This window comes from Aegilops tauschii, chromosome 1, assembly GCF_002575655.3.
Source record: "Aegilops tauschii subsp. strangulata cultivar AL8/78 chromosome 1, Aet v6.0, whole genome shotgun sequence".
In the NCBI taxonomy this organism is placed as follows: Eukaryota; Viridiplantae; Streptophyta; class Magnoliopsida; order Poales; family Poaceae; genus Aegilops; species Aegilops tauschii.
The window spans coordinates 15,739,928-15,754,455 of record NC_053035.3 but is presented as its reverse complement, the minus strand read 5'-3'; the positions used below and the strand labels follow the sequence as shown (position 1 = coordinate 15,754,455).

General features: G+C 46.3%; 1 long non-coding RNA gene across 1 annotated transcript; it reads left to right on the top strand.

The window, feature by feature from the left end:
* The first annotated feature begins 6,790 nt into the window (after positions 1-6,790).
* Positions 6,791-7,382, top strand: LOC141039247 (uncharacterized). The gene is made up of 2 exons (XR_012200175.1): positions 6,791-6,922; positions 7,124-7,382. It is a non-coding gene; the product is annotated as an uncharacterized lncRNA (long non-coding RNA).
* The last annotated feature ends 7,146 nt before the right edge of the window (positions 7,383-14,528 follow it).

The following is a 14,528-nucleotide window of genomic DNA, read 5'->3' as shown; positions in this document are numbered from 1 at the left end:
CGAGAAGCAAATCGCAGCAAACGACCTGCCGAAGCTTGCCCCGAAGCTACCCTGCCATCTCAGCGGAGAAGCAGCGTGGCTTCCACTGAGCTGCTTCAGCAGGAGCCTGTCTTCACGGCTCCTGCTAGCTACCCCGTGGACGCTATCACGGAGTCTCAACATTGCCACCTTATGACGCAATGGCGGAAATTGAAAGTCAAGGCGGCTGTTGGCTCTGTTTTACCTACTGAACCTGGCGCAACCTACCACTGCCGGCCGATTCCAGAAGGATATGCTAGGGTGATGGTGGATGAAATAATGGACGGATTTGAGGACCTCGAGCTTGACTACCCTACGGGTGATGGGGAGATTCGGCTGGGTTCTTCTCTGAAGACTCCATGCCTATGGCGGAAGGAGCTCATCAACCTTCCGAACTGGACGCCTCCGCCTCCTCCTCCTCCGGCGAGTCAGGGTACTCCGCCTCCTCCTCCGGCAAGTGATCAGGGCACTCAGCCTCCTTCTCCAGTGCGTGGCGGGACTCCGCCTCCTTCTCCGCCTGCGCCGGCGCGCTCGAGCAGCCAGCCTCCTCCTTCTCCACCTCGCCAGCAAGGGCGGAAGAGACCCGCCGCCGCCCCGGCTGCTCCGGAGCGTCGTAGTCCTTCTCCTCTGCCTCGTAAGCAAGGAAAGAAGACAACCTCAGCCGCTCCGTCTGCTCCGGCTTCTAGCAGTACAGCCAGAGGCGGGAGGCAATACAGATTCGGTCCTTCTCTGAAGACTCCAGAGAAGTTACCATACGAGAGGACCGAGGAGGAAAACACGAAGGTCGTGCGAGCCAAAGTGACGGACTTCTTTGAAGGGGTGAAAGCAAAGAAACATCCACCTCCGGAGGAGAAGATAGATCCGGTGAAAGCAAAGCGCACTCTGGCTGCCCTGAAGAAACCACCAAAGTCTCCGCTGAAAGGCAACTATGAGCACATTACTGAAAAGGTATATCTCAAAGCGGAGCGGTCGGGAAGTACTATCAGTGATCGAAGGTTAGCAGAATGACGAGCTAGGAAAAAAATTGCCCAGCTCGGCGAACAAGCGAACCAATCGTCCCCCCCGCTCCAGGTGTCTAGCGATATCGTTGCTAATGATCCGGGGATGGTGCCCGGTTATAACAATCTTGGAGATTACCTGCCCGACGACGTACATTATGATTTCTTGGAGGTGGACGAACACAGATACGAGTACGGGAAGCCTCTTGTCAAAGATGAAAAATCTCTAACAACGATGATGCGAAGATTCCATGATTGGTACATGAAAACCTGCAGAGAGTCTGGGGGGACGAATACTTTGACGCTGAGAGTTAAAGAGGAGCATGACCTCGTTGGAATTGAGCTGTTGCATGTTCCATTTGAGGAGTTCTTCCAGTTTTTCAATCAAAAGGCCCTCGATAAATTAACGGTCACTTGCTCCTGTCTGTAAGTAGTACTACTTCTGTCATTAAGTCTCTATATATAGGTCAGCTCTTTCATTGCATGTATTTTTAATTATCCTCACTATATTATGCAGATTGAAGATCGCTGAATTGAAGAAAAGACAAATCGGTGATATTGGGTTCATTAACATAAATCTCATAGATGCATATATGGTTAAATTTCAGGCCAGAGATACCGAGGCCAAGTTGCTACAATCGTTTGTATTAAATCAAAACAAAGCTATAATACTCTTTCCTTACAACTTCAAGTGAGTGTTACTGTCTTGTGCATATTCGGTTTCCCTTATTAGTCGAGGTTATAGTAATGTAATTGATGAGTTATGCATGCGTGCGCAGGTTCCACTATATTCTCCTAGAGATTAAGCTTGAGTAGGGACTAGTAACCGTCTTAGACTCGAGACGAAAAGAACCCAAGGAGTATGCGGACATGATTGAAATTCTAGAGAAGTAAGTTAAATCGATCATTATCACACCATATCGGCAACTTTGTTCATTTCCTGATATCAAGTAATTGTTTTCTTTGTCTAGCAGGGTTTGGAAAAAAAATCACCTCAAAAACTCCGCGACTGCCAAAGAAGCTGGAATTTAAACACCCGAAAGTAAGTACTATAGTAGCATGTTCCATGCATCTCCTAGTGATTCAAGCGCTAGTTTCATCAATACCATTTAGCATGCTTGCTTATCAGTTTGATTGACCTCTATTTCTTGTAGAGTGGTTGTGGCAGGAACAAGGAAATGATTACTGTGGATACTACGTTTGCGAGTCCATCCGCCACACGACCTCTGAGCGGGGCTACTCTGACAAACAATATGAAGTGCGTAAATAATAATATTCACAATTTTATTTTATTACCATCATTTGTGTTGACTTTCATTTATTCATATATATGTATTGACCCCCTTCTTCAAATTAGATATTTCGGATGCGGGATGAACTCCTACCATCAGATCGTATGCGAGCAATTCAAGAGGAATTGGCGGCATTCTTTCTTGACCACGTGATCGATAAAGACGGAGAATACCATGTGGACGCTGAGTTCATATATAATTAGGAGATTATATTGTAAGAGATAATTATGTATATATGTAGCCAGTAGCGTCGGACAGATATACGAGAACTTGTTGTTTGACCAATCTCTCAAAGAAGGAGAGGTGGTCGATATCACTTCTCTCTGTATGCATATGTTCATGACGATCTTATGTTTCCTTCATTTGCTTACTAGCTAGCGTGTCTAGTCCTCTCTATACGTATAGTACGTAGCGTCGACCAAGCACGGAGATAAGAGAGGACACTTCTCTCTATTAATTAGCTAGCTAACACAATATATGAAACACCTAAATTAACCCCCCAAAAAACCCTAACCCCCTCTTTAAAAAAAACAAAAACCCCAGCCCCTGAAATGATGACGCGTGGATGCCTATTGGTCCCGGTTGGTGCCACCAACCGGGACCAAAGGGCCTCCTGCCTGGGCTCGCCGCACCGGCCACGTGGAGGCCCGTCTGTCCCGGTTTGTATAAGAACCGGGACTAAAGGCCTAGGGCATTAGTAACGACACTTTAGTCCCGGTTCAACAACCGGGACAAATGGCCCTTACAAACCGGGACAGTAGGCCCTTTTTCTACTAGTGGTTATAGAAGTCGAGAGAGAAAGAGGAAAGTCGAAGCAACCGAAATGCAGAGGCACAGTGCAAGATTAGCAAAGCTAGAGGAACTTGAGAGCCAGCGAGCTACTGGACAACCATCTCAGCGGCACGAATATCCTTGCTTGGACGCTTCCCCAGAAGCTACCCCACTACCTCAGCAGAGAAGCAGCGTGGCTTCCACGGAGCTCATTCAGCCTGATTTCACGGCTCCTCGCTACCCCTTGGATAGTATCACGGAGGCTGAACATTGCGAGCTAATGACGAAATGCCAGAACCTGACGTTGAAGGCGGCGGTCGGCTCTGTTGTACCTCCTCAAGCTGAGGGAACTTTTCATTGCCGTCCGATTCCACATGGCTATGCTGTTTGTGACGGTGGACGAAATAATGGAGGGATTTGAGGAGCTCGAGCTTGACTACCCTACAGGTGAAGGGGAGGTTCATCTGGAAAATGCTTTAAGAAATACCCGTCTATGAAGAAATGAGTACATCAAGCTTCCAAACTGGACGCCTCCTCCTCCTTCTCCTCCTCCGGCGAGTTAGGGCACTCCGCCTCCTCCTCTGCCGCGTCAGGGCACTCCGCCTCCTCCTTCGCCTCGTCAGGGCACTCCGCCTCCTCCGGAGTGTCAGGGCAGTACCCTGCCTCCTCCTCCGCCTCCTCCGGCGTGTCAGTGGACTCCGTCGCGTCAGCAACGGATGAAGAGAGACGCCACCGCTCCGGCGGCTAGCAGTACAAGCAGAGGCGGAAATAAATTCAAATACGGTCCAAGCCTCAAGGCTCCGGAAAAGTTACCATATGAGAGGACCGATGAGGAAAACACGGACATCAGTGCTGCCAAAGTGCAGGCCCATTTTACATGGAAACCTCCACCTCCAAAGGAAACAATAGATCAGGTGAAAGCGAAGCCCAGTCTGCATGCCCTTAAGAGACCACCACCACCTCCGCTAGATTCCAACTATGAGCGTTGTATTAAAAATACATATGATGAAGCGCGGCGATCGGGAAGTACTTCCAGTGATGCAAGATTAGCAAAACGAAGAAGTGGGAAAACAATTCCCCAGCTCGGCGAACAAGCAAAGCAATCGTGCCCACCGCTCAAGGTGTCTAGCGATATCGTCGCTAATCATGCGAGGCTACTGCCCGGTACCAATCTTGGTGATTATATACCTGGGCGATGATGTACAGTTTGAACCGTTAGAGCTATTAGAGATCTTTATATACGAGCATGGGAAGCTTCTCGTCAAACCTGATCATCCTCCCCTAACAACGATGATGCGAAGATTGCATGAATGGTACATGGATACCTGCAGGAAGTCTGGGACCTATAGTATGTTGCTAGCAATCAAAGAAGAGCACGACCTCATTGGAGTCAACTTGCTGCCTGTTGAATTTATGAAAAAAATTCAGTTATTCAATCAATAGGCCCTCGACAAACAACTCATGACTTGCTACTGTCTGTAAGTATTACTTCTGTAATTAAGTCTCTAGCTCAGCTCGTTTAGTGCATGTATATATAAGTTTCCTCACTATATTATGCAGATTAAAGATCGTCGAATGCAAAAAGGACAAATCTATGACATTGGGTTCATTAGACCAAATACCGTGAATGAATGGTCGTTAAAAGAGAGAGCCGAACTTACTGAGGAAAACTTGCTAAAATCGGTCCTTCGACATCAAAACAAAGGGTAAATAATCTTTCCTTACAACTTCAAGTGAGTGTTACTGTCTTGTGCATATTCGGTTTCACTTACTCGAGGTTAAACAATGTAATTGATGAGTTATGCGTGCGCAGGTTCTACTTTATTCTGCTAGATATTATGCTTGACATGGGAGTAGTAATTGTTTTAGACTCGAGACGTAAAGATCCCCAGGAGTATGCAGACATGAATGCAATGCTCCAGAAGTAAGTTCAATCATTATCGCACCATATCGGCAACTTTCGATCATTTCCTGATATTAAGTAATCATTTTCTTTGCCTGGCCGGGTTTGGAAAAAGTTTACCGGAATGGTTCCGGGTCTGCAGAGGGAGCTGCGATTTACACACCCGAAAGTAAGTTGTACTAGCTAGTTCCACGCATCTCTCATTGATTCTATTTTCATCAATACCATTTATCATGCTTGTTTATCAGTTTGATTGAATTATATTTCTCGTAAAGTGCTTGTGGTAGGAAGGCAGGAATGATTTATGTGAATATTACGTTTGCGAGTTCATCCACCACTCGACCTCTGAGCGGGGCTACTTTGACAAGCAATATGAAGTACGTAAACAATATTCACAATATTATTTTATTACCATCAATTGTGTTGAGTTTTATTCATATATATGTATTGACCCTCTTCTTTAAATTAAATGTGGCAGATGCGGGATGAACTCCTACCACATGATCGCATACGAGCAATTCAAGAGGAATTGGTGGGATTCTTTCTTGACCACGTCATACATAAAGACGGAGAATACGATGTGGAAATTGAACCTGATTATCGGTAGATGATGTCAGGGATCGTAAGAGATGTTATATTGTAAATATGTAGTAGCGTCAGATAGAAATACGAAAACTTGTTGTTCGACCAATCTCGGAGAAAGAGAGGTCACTTCTCTCTGCATGTGTTCATGACAATCTTGTGTAATTATAATGGTTCCTTCGTTTTTTTACTAGCATCGAGTTCTCTCTATATGTAGTAGCTAGCGTCGACCAAGCACGGAGAAAGAGGGGTCACTTCTCTCTATATGTAGTAGCTATAGCTAAGACAATACGAAACCCCTAATTAAACCATCTAAAACCCCTAATAAACCCCCCCTTAAAAAAACAAAAATCCCAGCGCCTGGGAGCTGCTGACGCGTGGCTGCCCTTTAGTCCCGGTTGGTGTTACCAACCAAGACTAAAGGTCCTCCTCCCTTGGCGCCCCAGAGCGGCCACATGGACCTCCTTTGGTCCCGGTTCGTAAGCAAATCGGGACTAAATGTTTTGTGCATTATTCCCGTTTGTTTTGTCCCAATTCTAGAACCGGGACTAAAGGCCCTCTGGAACAGGGACTAGTACCCTGTTTACTACTAGTCTTCTGATCATAATTAGTTGAGATGATTTGTTGTCCTATATATATATAGCATGCAAATTTGTTCCCAACATGGAGCAACTAATGCAAAATTATAAATATAAATCAGCCGTATGGCTTTAATTGACATAACATTACTTTGATGACTTTCATCGGCAAAATTTAAGAGTATCTATGAGTAAAATTGACTTTATCACTTCGGTCACACCCAATGCATTACTATCCTAAGCTATATCATATGCATTATTTAGATATAGCTCCTCCAATTGATTGCAACTTTGTTGTTTTATCAAAAAGAGCTCACATTTAATGTGTTTTGCGAGAGAAAAATATATAAGTTGTGTTGGTTTTAGTGCTAAGAGCTATATCTGCATTAAGATATGGTAACTTTTCTTTTTCTCAATAAATAGGGTGCCATATCATATTTTTGCTTAATCGTCGTTATGATGTTTGGAGCGTCTTTTGAGTGTACACGACAACACTACATCCTAAAGATAGATATGGATTCTCTTTTTTGCTGTATCCACAACATCACATCATGCAGATAGAATTGCATCATCCTATCTATCATCGAGCTGTATTTGTTTACTTCTGAGGTCTGACCCATCCATGGCCATGGGTATAAGAAGAATATGGTGCTGCTGATCCATTCGTACCGCTCGCGTCCTTCCTCAGACCATTTGTTCCAGGAGACATGGGTGTCTTCATCAAGGTGCCAGTCCTGTGCCTGCTGCTGCTGCTCATGCCACTCCTTTCGATCATCCCAGGTAAGCTCTTGCCATGATTTTCAGCTAACATAGCGCTTTCTCGATGTACGATCTACTATGTCTCTGGTGATGCTGGCTGGATATGAAGTTCATACCTCATGACTGATGTTAATTTTTTTGTGAAACATTGTGCGGGATATATATATATATATATATATATATCTGATGCTACGATGTTCTTATCTCCTTTTGTTGTTGCAGGATCTGATGGTCTACATTGTGCGGAACCCAGCATGACATATACTGGTCCTTGCGAGGATCGGCCATGCGTTGAGCACTGCCGCAAGGAGTATTACACCGACGGGTTGTGCCACAGTTATGCGGGGACGAACGACGCGAAGCGGTGCTTCTGCTGTAGCTGAACAAAGAAACCTTGACCACCACCAGCAGCTATTGCTGCAGAAAGTGATGTAGTATTCTCTGTGGAGGGAAACAATAATGAAGTGTTTGGTTTTTCAAAGTCTCCGATACAAAATATTTGACAAAAGACTGGTCAAAACATTATATGAAATATATTTCGAACAACAAATTGAATCAACATATAACAAGCCTCTTTCGTCATGTGCCCATTGATCGACAGAGATATGGTTGATGTTTTTTTTTCTGTGGGAAAGAAAGAGGGCTTATGTTAGCTACAGCATGCACATGACATAGGTGCAGGCTTCAGCATCTCTGCATTGTCCGTCCTGAAGTACAGCCATTTCAAGATCATAATCAATCACGACACATATCATCGTTATCTAGTACCCCCTCCGTCCAATAATATAAGGTGTTACTCATCCCCCTCCACCCTCCCCCTCCTCAGGGCCGCCTCCTCCTCCCAACCCTAGCCGCCCTCCTCCTCACCCCCTCCCCTCCTCCCTCCCTCGCCACCGCCTGAGGCAGCCGTCGGGTAAGCCCGGGGCGCCAAGGATGGTGGCGGCGGGGCCTCGGTTGCCCTGCTCTTGTGTGGGGAACCCCAGATCTGGAGCGGTGGCTCCATTGGCAAGGTACGGCCGGCTAACAGCCATGCGGGTGGTGGATCCGGTGTCCCGGCCACGCGGGCGGCGGTATCCGGTGGTCTTTGGCGGCCGGCGGCGGCTTCTGCGGCGGTCGGTGTGCGCGATCTGGCGCGTCCATTCCTCCCCTGTTCGGCGTGCGGGCCAGCCTGGTCTGGTCGCGCTTCCTCTTGGTCGCCGGTTCTGTACAGGAGGTGCTGCTGGTGGCGGAGATCTAGTTCGGGTGAAATCCCTGGTCGGCCATGACCGGCCGCGCCGACGACGACGCCTGAAGGCGCCGTTTCCCTCTTTGGAGGCGTCGGTATGGTCTGATATCCTCACTTCACCTTCTCCTAGGTTGCCCGGGCGAAATCCCTAACTCTGTTGGGCGGCGGCGGCGCTCACGGCGTCGTTCCCTTCTTGAAGGCGCCGCTTTGGGAACCTTGGGGTTGGGTGGCGCTTTTGGGTGGTGGGTGAGAGTGGTGGTGCGGCCCTTTCCTAGCATGGATTTATGTCCGTTGCTTGGAGATGGAGTCGCGTAGTTGGAGGTCGTCGGCTGGCGTCGTGGTGGCGTCAATGGCAGAGGACCTGCCAAGGCTCGCGTAGGTGGAGGTCATCCTTTGACGTCGTGATGGCGTCGATGGTGGAGGACCTGCCAAGGTTGTCACCTCAATCTGCTCTGAAGCTGGACCAATGGAAGATGACGGCGACGATACATGTGAGTGCGTCAGACCGGTTTGAGCCCCGGAACCGGCAGATAGCTGTCACGTCTATCTCTCCTAAGCATCATTACTCGATCTCTCACCTGAATAATATCTAGCCGTTCTTCCATAGCTACATTCCGGCATCAAGAGCCAGCTTACGTACCTATTCTCTTCAAGAGTACATAAGAAGGTACAACTATGTGCTCCAAGAAATATATAATAGTTGTATTTTTTTTGTATTGCATAGTGGACGAATAGATACACATGAAGACACCTTTTAACACATGTCTAACATCTGGCAGAGATCGATGATATATCCGTGAATCTTAGAATGTTTATATTAATAAAGCACACCCATGTGCATGTAGCACCAGGATTTGAATCCTTATGGGTCTGATTTGTGCCCCCACAACTCAACTATCTTACTCTTTGTTGAAAAACAACTCAACTACCTTACTAATTAAGAGGTGTTTTCAAAAATAAGTACACGTGCAAAATCAAAAAGAAAATAAGAAATGGTATTTCTAATAAAGACTTTACATAATTATTTTGGAAGTTACAATTTAGCTTGGATCAAACACTGAAATCATTCCTACATTCCCATTTTCAGAATATCCCTTCGCTCTTGTTAATATCTCCATTATGACGGCACCGAGGCTACATATATCTGCTGCAAACCACTAGTGCAGAACCGGGCTTTATCACCGGTTCTTAAGGCCCTTTAGTGCCGGTTCTGTAACCGGCACTAAAGGATGGAGATTAAAAGTCCCCCCCCCCCCCCTTTAGTACCGGTTCTGCACGAACCGCCGCTAAAGGGCCACCACGTGGCACAAGCCAGCGCCGGGTGCGGGGAGACCTTTAGTATCGGTTGGTAACACCAACCAGTACTAAATATTTTTTTTAAATAAAGCAAAAACAGCCCGCCTGCTGGGCCGGCACAGCCTGCATACGACTAGAAACCTAACCTCTAGTTGGGTCAGGATGCAGGCCCGTACGGCCCAGTAGGCCCCACAGGGCAGAAGACTTGCAATAGGCCCACAAAGGCCTGCTTAGAGAGGAGCTCGACACGGTAGCTGCGGCGGGGCTTATAAACCGGTGCGAGCTCCTCTCAACTAGCGAGGTGGGACTAAACATTGTACACTGCGGGTGGAGTGCACCACCTTTAGTACCGGTTGGTGGCTCCAACCGGTACTAAAGGGGGGGTCTTTAGTACCGTTGGAGCCACCAACCCGTACTGTCATGGAATTAACACGTCAGATGTCCTAGTGAGAGGACTTAGTCGTGGAGCCATCGCAACAAAATTAGTTTAAAGGGGTTAAACCGGACAAAGGACACGGGGATTTTATACTGGTTCGGTCCCTTGCGGTGAAGGTAAAAGCCTACGATCCAGTTGTGGTGGAATTGATGGGGTCTCGATGAGCAGGGAGCGAATCCGCTTTACCTATCTCTCGAGTTGTTGTTTCTTGTCCCTGAACCGCCGCCAGGTCGTCCCTTTATATACTCAGGTTGACGCCCGGCGGTTTACAGAATCCCGAGGCCGGCTCATAAACGTATCCGGCTCGGTTTCTACCTTTTCCTATCTTACAATACAAGTTTACATATCGCATGGTGGTTTATGTCTATGGGCCCTAATCCGCCTTCGGGCTCTGGGCCTTCAAGTCTCTGTAGTAAAGCGCCATACTTCTTGTCTTCATGGGCTTCAATACGGATGACTCCTCATGAGTATAACCCGGCCCCTCCTGGGCGGTTTATACTCAGTAGTTATATCCCCAACATTAGGGCCCAGATTGATTTGAACCTGTTCATGTCAATCTTCCATACTTAGGAAAATTTCTTCTTGGATATCTTCATGTGAACCTTGTAAACCGCCATGACGTCATCTTCATATGAACCTTGTAAACCACCGTGACATCATCTTCCAAGATTGTGATAAATCGCCATGACATCACCTGTTTTATTAAAACCATAAATACTTCCCTTTTATTAATAATCCTTCGAACACCGAGGCGACAGCTCTGTCACATATCCATTTTTTGGGTTCCTCGATTCCCGCACCGGTTACTTATCCCTTCACTTTATAAATAGGGCCAAGGGCCCCTTTCCCTTTCTCCTCTTGCCTCTTCATCTTTCTTCCACCTCGCGTCACCTCAGTGCTCAGGCACAGCCGCCGCCGTCGACCTTCGCCTCTGCTCCAACAACGGCCGCTGCATCAACCTGATTTGACCAGAGAAACGCGGCGCCTCTCCGCTACTCCCTCAAACTCAGTAGGTTTTCTTCTTCTTCACCTCAGATCTACCATTAGGGTTTCGTTGTTCCTCGGTGTTCTTCAGTGTTCGTCAATGTTCATTGCTGCACCTTGCTGCCACATGAGAACTTGATAAAACTTGATATTCCTCCTGTGCGGTCGTAGCTATAATCTATTTTTCCTCACCACAGCATCTCTTTTTCAGTAAAAAGATCCCATCTGGTTTTTAACTGTTCCACTGTCACCATTTAGGGCTTTGGAATTTTCTTCTTTTTAGAACTGCGGTAGATCTAAAATTATAAGACCAACCTATGAAACCTGTTTGTGCAATACTTAGGAATTTTTTCAGATCTGTAACTTCCACACCATTGTAGGCGGTTTAACCTTTAGAAAATGATAACCCGCCAGGAACCATTAGCCCTCTCTTAAACCGCCAACCTGACCTTAATGTCAAAATCCGTTTTATCATATACATATGTCTCAATATCTTCTCCCTTCGTCCATACCCCGGTTTATTTATGTCAATCATAAATCTTAAACCGACATTGATCCTCTTTTCCAGCTTGTCATTGAAATGGCCAAACAGTTCTATGCTTGCAATTGGGTCCCTTCCTGAGTTACTGAAGCACAGTTAGATGGGCTTGTTGCCACTGGCGTTTTAGCTAACAAGGAAGTCATAAACTGGAGAGTTCCCGGTCCAAAAAATCCTCCTGAACCCAAGGATGGAGAAGTGGTTGTTTTTACTGATCATCTGGGTCGAGGGTTTAGCCCGCCAGGTTCAAAGTTTTTCTGCGACGTTCTTGCCAGCTTCCAGATCCGCCCTCAAGATATTGGGCCTAACTCCGTGTCCAATATTTGTAACTTTCAAGTTTTTTGTGAGGCTTATCTGCAAGAAGAACCCACTGTTGAGCTGTTCAGAGATTACTTCTATTTGAACCACCGTACCGAGTTCACAGATGGTCCTAACACTAAGCTGGGCGGTGTTTCAATCCAGAAGAGAAAAGATGTCAGCTTCCCTCACGCCAAGCATCATAGTCATCCCAAGGACTGGAATCAGACTTGGTTTTACTGCCGTGACACATCTCCACCTGATGAGAACCCTCTGCCGGGTTACCGTGCATACCGGCTTACCAGAGAGCATCTGGTTCCTCAGCGACTGACCGCCAAGGAACGATCAAAATACGCCCCCAGGTATCAAAACTCAGAGCCTTTGTTGCAAACGGTCTGACTGGCGTTGACTTCGTTCGGTGCTGGGTTTCTTGGAGTATTATGCCTTTAAGCCGGCGCCCCGGTTTAATGTGTGAATACACAGGGGATCTGAAAGACCCTCAGCGTCATATTGATATCCAGCTCACTGATGATGAAGTCACTGAATCTGTCAAGAAAATGCTTGATGAACCAGTGGCTGTATGCAGCAAAGTAGGGCTTAGCCCCTTCTGTACTTCCAACAAACCGCCAGCTGTAAGCATTGCCTTATTTTTATTTTACTCTATCTCCATTAAACATTCTTTTATAATTTGTTGTCCATCTGCACAGGGTGATGATCCGTTCTGGAAAAAGAAATCGCAGGATAAACCAGCGAAGCCACAAGAAAAACCAGCAAGAGCGCCTCGCATCAAAACCAGGGTTACAAAGAAGCCAGCGAAAAAGAAAACCGCCGAGGACTCTGACCTGCCCAATGATGAAGAGCTTGATGACCTGGAATCAGAGGTAGAACTTGACTCTCTTGGTTCTTTTTTCATACATCTCATTGACAATGATTACTATCAGGATGATGCGGAAGCTAGCCGCGCTGGTGATGCAGAGGTAATTGTTCTTTCTTTCGACTCAAATCATGTGCCAGTACCAAAACTCCGTCGAGCAGTCCGGAAAGTAAAATATTCACACCCTCTTGCTTATTTGGATACACACTTTTCTTTGAAGACACAACAGCATGAAGCTCGCTGCACAACCCGGCATAGTGGCCAAGTGGTTACCTCCTCCAGTTTACCAAACTCTCCGGTTCGCAAACGCCGTCAAGAGATCTCTTGTACTTCTGATACACTTTATCCCAGGGCGGGTTATTTTCGATATCCTCTTAATCCGTCTGATTCGAATTATCAGGGAACCTCCCATTCATCCTCCGGCAAGTCATCGGCCACACAAATGCCTCCTCTCAAGACTGTTCCTGGGTAAGTATATTATACTTAACCCTTTATACTCTGTATTTGTTGATAATGTTAACCTTTCTAACTGTTCTTTCCAGTGCCAAAGCCAGAATGAGCAAAAAGGCCAAGTTGAACAATCCGTCCGATGATAATTTGGCCACTGAACCGGAGAAAACCTCAGAGGCCTTTGATCAAAATGCTAATATTATCCTGGATGATCCGGCACCCCAAGCTCAGGACACTTTTGCTGAACCGGGAGAGATAAATCCGACAAGCCAGTCTGCTGATCCGCCAAGCCCATCTGCCAATCCACCAAGCCCAGCAAGAACATCTGCTAAACCACCAAGCCCAGCCAAAACTGTTGATGGCACCACAGATGATATTGTGATTACTGGTTTTGGTCATACTGCTCCTGCAACCCTGTCGCTTTATCGAAGCATAGTGTCAAGGAAGAATTTTCTGCTGTGGACAAGGGCAAGTGGAAAACAGATTTATCAAGCTATGCTCACCTCAATGCTCAGGATATCCATTCTGGATATTTAAACCGTCTGTATACAAGCCGCGACTATGAAGCCGGTTTAGTAAGTCTGATGAAAGAGCAATATGAGGTAAATGTTGCCGCCCCTTTGCACATGTTCTTTTTCCTTAGAGCCTGCTTCAATTATCAACTCCAGTAGCCCCCAAGGGCCGGTTCATAGTATGAATGTGAACCGGGACTTGTAGTAGAATCATATTGAATTTTGCTTGTGTAGCCCCTATGGACCGGTTTATACCTTTAGGATGAACCGGTATATCTTCTGTCATGCAGTTTCCAAAATTCCTGAGAATCATCAATATAATCCGGTTTACTGAGAAAAACTCGATAACCTTGAATTGATCCGGTATGCATTAGCCCCCAAGTGCCAAGTATATAATTTGATATGTGCTTGGGACTTACAATATCAGTTGATAAAAAGAAATCCGCATTAGCCCCCAAGTGCCAAGTGTATAACTTGTTATGTGCTTGGGACTTCAAAGATGTACTACCAACTTATAAAATGTCTCTTGCAGGCTGACCTGACCAAAAAGGATTCTCAAATCGCCGACCTCCAAGAAAACATTAAGTCCCAGCAAGCAGAAACCTCCAAGGCCAAAGAAGAGCTGAACGACGCTTTAACAGCCATGGAACAATTGAAGGATGGCTTTAAGGGTGAGCGGGCAAAATGGGAGACTGAAAGAGTAACTTTGCTAAAGCGGGCGGAAGAAGCTGAAGCAGCCCTTAACCCGGTAACAGAAGAATTGACCGTCTTGAAGCGGCAAATCAACGCTATGACCTCTGCTGTCTTTGGTAAATAACCATTTCATAAGCTTTAAACAAATACCAGCCATGAAACTGCCGGTTTAATAATACTTTGACCATTGCAGGTAGCCGGGTTACTCATCTTGGCTCTGACATGCGCAAAAAACTAAAGGCTGCCTATACATTAATAGAGCAGTTATATACCGGCGTTCAGCGGGTCATCTGCACAGCTCAATATAATAAACCGCCCCCAA